Raw genomic sequence first — 8,438 nt, forward strand, 5'->3', positions numbered from 1 at the left:
CCCATAATCCAAGAAAGTACTAAAACTGGATTAATATAGAAATAAAGGCATATAAGGCGTATATCGAGGTTATTACATTTTCTGATAAAGCCCAATAACTATAAAAAAGCCTTCCGTCAAAGTTTAAAACACCATGAGAGTCCTTAGGGAAATGCTGGTCATGAAATGATTTTAAGCGTAGCCTGAGTACGCACACTCGGTGAGTAACTTGGAAAATATAAAAGAATGGTTAAGTACTCATGAAATTGGTATACAAGATAGTGTCTCCCAGCCCAGGAAAAGATGTAGTCGAGAAGCCTAGTTACCAATAACCCTAACATGGTGGAACCTCCTGACATATGGATACATATGGCTGACAATTGAAACAAAAAATCTGGAATACCCCGGTAAGGGGTGGAAGAAATCTGGAATACCCCATTAGGGGATGGAAGAAATGTGAAATACCCCCGTAGGGTATGGAAGAAATGTGGAATACCATGATAGGGGATGGAAGAAATCTGGAATACCCTTGTAGGGGATGGAAGAAATCTCGAATACCCCGGTAGAAGGCCTATTTCAGGATATTAGTGGAAGCTCTTCACCCTGGTTGATAGACTTGTAGAGGATGCCATGAGTCATGTAATGCCCTACATCAAGAATTCTTATTCACGCTTCCCCACCGAGAGAATGAGAAGAAGGTTCAACTTTCGAACCTCGGTGGAGACCCAAAATCTTCTAATGGAAAAATTTAATGAAGGTATATATGGATTGATAAAACCATGGATGCTTACATACATGAGGACAAAGGGTTCAATATATCTAATTTCCCCTCAGCTAGAGGCCTCCTAGGTTTCCAACATTTGGCCCCCAAAGGAGATACAATAATATTTATGGAATCATTAAGGGAATGTTGCATGATTTTCATAGGATGGTGTATTAGAGGTAGTAGACATTTCTCCTAAGATACATCTTGTTTCTTACAATGAACATGCCCATATAAGCTTAGGGGTTCGAGGTGAAAGCTAATCGAGCTTTCGTATTTAAATGACTATAATGAACTAGGGGGTAGTGGATGGTATGATAGCTGCCTTGGATATGAGGAATTAATAAAAAAAATCCGGTATTTTATGAAGATCTAAGAAAAGGCTCGATCAATGATACGAAAAATTTTCATCTAATAGAATCTAATAGAATAGATCACACCTTGGGATTTCAACCCTTTGATAGTTCTCAATCATTTTTTGTATGCTGCCCATGATGGTGTCTTGAAATTGATAATTTTTTAAGCTAATTAGAATTTTCAAGCAATGAATGGATTATGATAATGGGATTTTTGGGAAACCCCTAACGGAGGATGATTGATTGGGGGTAGGAATCCCTAATGGAAATTTATTTTTAAGGAATTTATGGAATCTTGGTTAGGGATTATGTACGAAGTGGATTTAGCTTTCATGGATTTCTACGATATGCCTACGTGAATGAAATTAATTTTTATTAATTTATTGGATATTTGTTAATCCCAAATAATGCAACAAGAATTACAGAAGGGGGGTTGAATGTAATTCTGGCTACTTTTTTGATTTTAAGAATGTTCCTACTTAGTATATAACTGTGTTTGATTTGCAGTAGTGCGGAATGAAAGAATAACAGAAATCAAAACACAAAGCAATAAAACACAAGGCTCTAAAACTTTTTGGTGGATTTGAACTTATCTACCAGAGATATATATAAAGTTGAGAACTCTGTGATGCTTGAATAGCACACAGCTGCTTACAAGAGAAAAATTACAGAGAAATGCTTAACATATACAACTTTATCTATCTCTCTGAAAATAATGTTTACTCAGTTAGTTGTTCTACTTGCTACTCTTGGTTTATATATCACCAAGTTACATGATAGCAAGACAAGATAATAAAACAAAATTATATCTAGTCTAACTTCATGCTGCTATATTACTCTATCCAGTATCTTTGAATATCTTCATATTTGCATGGAAATGGTAATGCTTCTTTGTTCTCTAAATCCTATAATTAGGCTGCCACATTCCATTTACAAACACCCAATACATGTGACTGTGTTATCACTATCAACTGCTATTTTGAATATTATCATCCATCGGGATTATATTGATCATTCATCGGGAGCCTTGCTGATTATCCGTCGGGAGCCTGTGTAGATCATCCGTCGGGAGTCTTTCTGCCACTTGACTCTATTTCACTTATACAGAATTACAAGACATCTTATAGTTACAATTATCCAACCTATTCTGTATATCAGTCTAGTAGTCAACATGACTCAAAGAATCCTACATCATCTACTCAACTAAAACATTGTTATTTGCAGAAATGTGCTACAATCCTTATTGTTACATAAGCTACACTCTCGATGGATGTTATATTGTCATCCGTTGGGACTATATTAAAACATCTGTCGAGAGCTACAAAAACATAAAGTTAAAATCTACTAAGGTGTTTTGTTCAATTTATCATCAAGTTCATATTCCTAACAATCTCCCCCAAATTTATGTCTACTGGAATTATAGCCATAAATTAAGAGAAACTTGATGATAACAAAACATCCTAAATGTACAGATATAATTATGGTAGATAAAACTTGTAAGTGCTATAGTTTATTTGAAAATTGAACAAAGTAAAGTGTACAAAGAGTGCTCACAATCATTATCAAGGTGTTCCTCTAGTCTGAGAAAATATTTTTTATTTTCTTGATTTTCTTGATTTCTTTCCAAGCTTCCAGTTGTTTTCTTCTATTTGATTTTGGAGTTGTCTTTGAAATTCAAATTCTTCAGCATTTGATATATCCAACTTTTCTTGCATTTCCAATAGAGTCTCATTACTTGATATGCTCAATTGGTCCTCCAATCTGAAGAATCTTTTAACACCTTTGTCATCCATAAATTCCATCAGCCAGTAAGGCCTCAAGTGCATTGTATTTCATGTGAAGGGAATGGATAGAGTTTTTGGAAGTGTATTTGAGGCTTTTCTAGCTCCTGAGTTCTTCTATCTTCTTAAAACCAATTTCTTGGTTGTCACATTGAATCCAAAATTTTTCTTGAAAGATGAGAAGATCTTTATCAAAACAGAATAACTTTCTTGAAGAATTCTGTGAAGGGGCCATATGATCTCTTTTCCACCTTTATATTTGAACACCAGTCTTTCAGGGAGATTCTCGTGAACATCAATTGCTCTCACTTTTCTAGCTCATCCATGTAAAGATTGATGTTTGAAAATTCCTTGATATCATAGATGTATAGAAGATCTCCCTTTTTGATAGTTGGTTTAGCTTTGGTTAAGATTTTGGTTTTGAGTTTCACAGGCTTGACCTTCTTGATTGCTCTTGTCTTTGTCCTCTTTAGCTTGTTGAAGATAGGTAAATTAAGTTCAGGATGAGGCAAATTATCCCAATCTATATGCTCATCCTTGGAAACTATTGGCTCACCATGAAAGTTCTTTGTAGGATCTACCTTAAATTCATCCTGCACTTCTGAGGGCTTGGATGTTTGAGTTGAAGTTGTAGACTGTTTGGGAATGTAATCTTCCATTTTCTCATCACTGAAGTCCAATTTTCTCTTAATTCTTTGTTTGTATCTCGGCTTCTTTGTCTGTTGAGGTTCCTTGAGCATTTTTTGATCTTGATCTGCAGCTACTACAAGTGGTTTCTCAGAAATCTCAGTTGCAATTTTCACAGCTTGAAGTTTGGCTACTATAGCAGCTTGCTTCTTTTTCTGTTTGAGCTTTTTAGCATCTAAAGCAGTCTGCTTCTTTTCTTGCTTGATTCTCTCTTTTTCTTCCTTTTTAGCTTCTGCAAACTGAGGGTGTCCAGCCACCACACAGATTTCTTTCCCATTCATGTGGATCTTAGCAATTCTCCTTTTTAGCACTGAATCAGTTAGATCTTTGAAAAATGTAATGGACCTTGCTAACAGCTTCTTTTCATCTGGCCTTGGATTCTCAAACATAAGATCCAAGGGATTTTTGTCAGATGACTTTGGATAATTCCTTTTGGGCTTCAAACTAGATTGGCTTTTCGAGACTTAATGCATGAAGGTTGGCCCTTTTCCAGATTTCCTAGACTCATTTCATTCACAGTAATTTGCTTGACTTGACAGAAGTGATGAAAGGTCTTGTTTGGTTTCTCAATTGGACCAAACTTCTTTGTGATTTCTTCTTCAATCTTCCTCCATTTGTCATCCAATCCTTCACAACTGCTGCAACATCAAGTTTCTTAAGATTTGTCTTTGAATCCAGCTTAGCAGCTGCTATTTGGATCAAATCAATGTTGTCCAATACTGGTGGCTTAGGTAAAGTAATTTCTGGAACAATTACTTGACTGACTTGGATGTTAAGCACATTCTCCCCTTCACTAATTGGCTCTCCTTGACTAACCGGGACAAGTGAATCTTTCTCCCCCTTTTTGTTAGCATCAAGTTGAGTGGAGGTAGAAGTTTGTGCAGCCACTAACTTTTGAAGCAACTGAGTTTGTTGAGTTTGATGTAAATGAATTGCATTAATGGAAGCTTCTAGTGTCTTGAGTCTTGCGTCTAAGGAGTCCACTTTGGTTGCAATATTAGAGTTTTTCCTCAGTTGTCTGTTAATGTCAAGCATGGTTGTGTTGGGAAACTTAGCATCCAACCTCTCAGAAACATCATTTTTAACTTGATCAATCTTTGTTTTAATTACAGTGACATCCAGATTGTGTTGAAGAGACTGAATTTGGTGTAGTTGAAGGGAATTGAGATGTGCTTGAAGAAGCTTCTTGGTGTTGGCATTGGTTGTAGCTTAAAGAGCTGTCTGAGTTTGTTGAATGATATGAAAGATAGTAGTTGATAGGGATAAATAAATTATGATTGTATAATTAAATACTGCATTAATTGTACAAGCTGTGGGCTGCTAGGCCCAATAAAAAGATATATGAAACTCAGACCAGAAAGGTTAAGCCTGATGGACCAGATCAGGCCTGGTGGAATAAAAAAGACCCAAAAGCCCTGATTATTAATTAATTTCGTAATTAATTAATAAGGGAAAAATCAGCTGTTGAGAAGAGTCCCGATAAGGATATAAATCCTTATAGATTAGCCTCAAGGGGACCTAAAAGGATAAGGAATCAGCTTCCTACTTCCTAGGACTCCTAAGTCTATCCTAATTCAGAGGCTTGTCCACCAAGTCTCCTATACCAAGTCCAATTCAAGGACTCCCACATCTATATAAGGGGCCTCACCCCACAAATCAGAACTACGTTTTTTGACTTGATCCTTGGCAATCAGCAAGGTACGTAGGCATCTTGTTAAGGCAGATTGAGTCACGAAACACAAGAGCAGTCAAATCGAGCCTCGAAGCTCACGTTCCTTAGTATTAAATACAGCAATTATATATATTAGTTTTTAATCCATAACATTTGGCGTCGTCTGTGGGAAAACGGAACAACAACCATGGCGAGAACACGGAGAACAACCAGCACTCTGGAGGAGGGAACACCATCAGGGACAACCCAGGTGATTTCATCAACCGTGGAGGTTCCTCCCCATTCAACTTATGCATCTACTCAGGGGGAAGCCCAGACAGGGGCAACTCATCCTCAGCCACAAGGGACAACTCCCCCGACTATTCAAGGTACGAATCCTCAAGTTCAACAAATACATATACCTGTGAATTCTCGACCCGTCGGGTATGAATATTCAACTATTGTTACCACTAACCCCCCTTATGGGATGCCCCTTCACCCTGAGGTTGGAGGAAGTGGATATGCTGGGCGAAGCGAAGCACGAGGGCGGTCGCCCCCCTATATACGAGGTTTGGATCCTATCCCTGAGGATCGGGAATTTTCTGGTCCATACACTGAGAGAGACTCCGAATCTTCGGATGATGAAGTGGCCCCGAGAAGGAGGCGTCCTGGAAAAGAGCCAATGGCCGATGGAAGGCAACGCCCCCAAAGCACCCCAGGGGCGAATCCCCAAGAAGTGCAGGAAAAGATCAGGGCTCATGAGGCTGAAATCCAAAGGCTGAGGCGTGATTTGGAGGCTCACCAAGCCACCAGACCCCACATACCTCCTAGGGGGAGAAATCCTAATCCTATCATAGACCTGGATGGTCCGGTAAGAAGAAGGGCTGCTGTCCCAAGAACTGATCCAAGCAATCTCCTTCCCCTTGGAGATCCTGATGATGCAACTCCACCCTTCACAGAAGAGATAATGAATGCCCATATCTCAAGAAAATTCAAGATACCCACTATCAAAGCCTATGATGGCACGGGAGACCCCGCTAATCATGTTAGGACATTCTCTAATGCACTGCTGCTGCAACCCGTGAATGATGCTATAAAATGTCGGGCCTTCCCTCAAACCCTGTCGGGTATGGCTCAAAGATGGTACAGTCGCCTACCCCCAAATTCTATTGGATCATTCAGAGAATTAAGTCAGGCTTTTATTAAGCAATTCATCAGTGGAAGAGTCCATGAGAAAAGTTCAGCATCTCTTATGAGTCTTGTGCAGGGAGCTAAAGAATCCTTAAGAGATTACCTAAATCGTTTTACAAAGGAGGCTTTAAAAGTCCCAGACCTTGATGATAAGGTAGCCATGATAGCACTGCAACAAGGAACTAGGGATGAGTTTTTCAAGATGTCTTTGGCCAAACGACCCCCTGAGAGCATGTTGCAGCTCCAAGAGAGGGCAGGGAAGTATATCAAGGTTGAAGAAAGTATGAGGAAGACCGTAGTAAGTAATGAGCCCACTGGAGGCAAGAAACGAAAAACTGATTTGGAGTATATCGCTGAGGATAAATATCCTAGAACTGAACAAAACCCTGATTCAACCCCCAAGAAGGGAGGACCTGGGCAAAAGTTCACTGAATACGCTAAGCTGAATGCTCCCAGAAGTCAGATTTTGATGGAGATTGAGAAAGACATAAATATTCGCTGGCCTAAGCCCTTGAAGGCTGATCCCGCCAAGCTAGATAAGGGCAAGTATTGCAGGTTTCACAAAGATGTTGGCCATGACACCGATGAGTGTAGGCAGTTGAAAGATGAAATTGAGTTTTTGATTCGAAAAGGAAGATTGAACAAGTATACTGGAGATGGAGGAGACAGAAATAATAATGGAAGGAAGAACTTTGAAGATCGTAGGAGGGACCAAGATGATCAGGGGCGGAATCCCCAACCTAGAGGACCAGTTATAAACACCATTTATGGAGGGCCGAGACCTCGAGGGCCTGTGATAAACACGATCTTTGGAGGTCCAACTGCTGCTGGATTGTCCAAAAATTCCAGAAAGGCATATACTAGAGAGGTTATGCATATTGTTGGAGAAGCCCCGAAGAGGGCCAGGACAGAAGTAACATTGGCTTTTGATGATTCCGACCTAGAGGGTGTGAAGTTTCCCCATGACGACCCGCTGGTCATAACGCCGATAATAGGAAATAGCCCGGTTAAGAGGGTCCTTGTGGATAATGGTGCTTCTGTGGATATCTTGCTCCACGACACCTTTCTAAGGATGGGGTATAACGACTCCCAGTTGACACCAACCGACATGCCGATATATGGATTTGCTGGAGTAGAATGTCCTGTGGAAGGGATAATTAAATTGCCAACCACCATAGGTACGGAGCCAAGGCAAGCAACGCAGATGCTGGATTTTGTGGTGGTAAAGGCTAGTTCAACTTATAATGCTATCATGGGGAGAACAGGGATACATGCCTTCAAGGCAGTCCCCTCTTCCTACCATTCAGTCATGAAGTTTCCCACCCGAAACGGGATTGGAGAAGAGAGAGGAGATCAAAAAATGGCTAGAAGCTGTTATGTGGCCTCTTTGAGGGCAGATGGAGTCGGGGGGCAGGTTCTTCCTATTGAAGATATGGATGTTCGAGAAAGTGATGAGAATAGAGGAAGGCCAGCTGAAGAATTGGTTTCGGTTCCTTTAGATCCCAAGAATCCTGAGAGGATGACTTTCATTGGAGCTACATTAGAGGAGCCCCTTAGAGGGAAGTTAGTGAAATTTTTGCAAGAAAATAGTGATGTGTTTGCATGGTCAGCAGCTGATATGCCAGGCATAGACCCGGAGTTAATTACCCACAAGTTAAACGTGGATCCAAGCCGGAAGACAGTGAAACAAAAGAAAAGAAATTTTGCCCCGGAAAGACAAGAGGCTATAAAGCAGGAAGTGGAAAAGCTCTTAGAGGCTGGTTTCATTGAGGAGATTCAATTTCCGGAGTGGTTAGCAAACCCTGTAATGGTGAAGAAGGCTAATGGAAAGTGGAGGATGTGTATAGACTTCACCGATCTGAATGATGCATGCCCCAAAGACTGTTTTCCGCTGCCTAGAATTGATACTTTGATTGATGCCACCGCTGGACATGAGATGCTGAGTTTCATGGATGGGTTTAGCGGATACAACCAGATCAAAATGCATAAGGATGACATTCCAAAGGTATCATTTATCACTGACTTTGGTG

The sequence above is a fragment of the Apium graveolens genome, chromosome 9, assembly GCF_009905375.1.
Source record: "Apium graveolens cultivar Ventura chromosome 9, ASM990537v1, whole genome shotgun sequence".
Lineage (NCBI taxonomy): Eukaryota > Viridiplantae > Streptophyta > Magnoliopsida > Apiales > Apiaceae > Apium > Apium graveolens.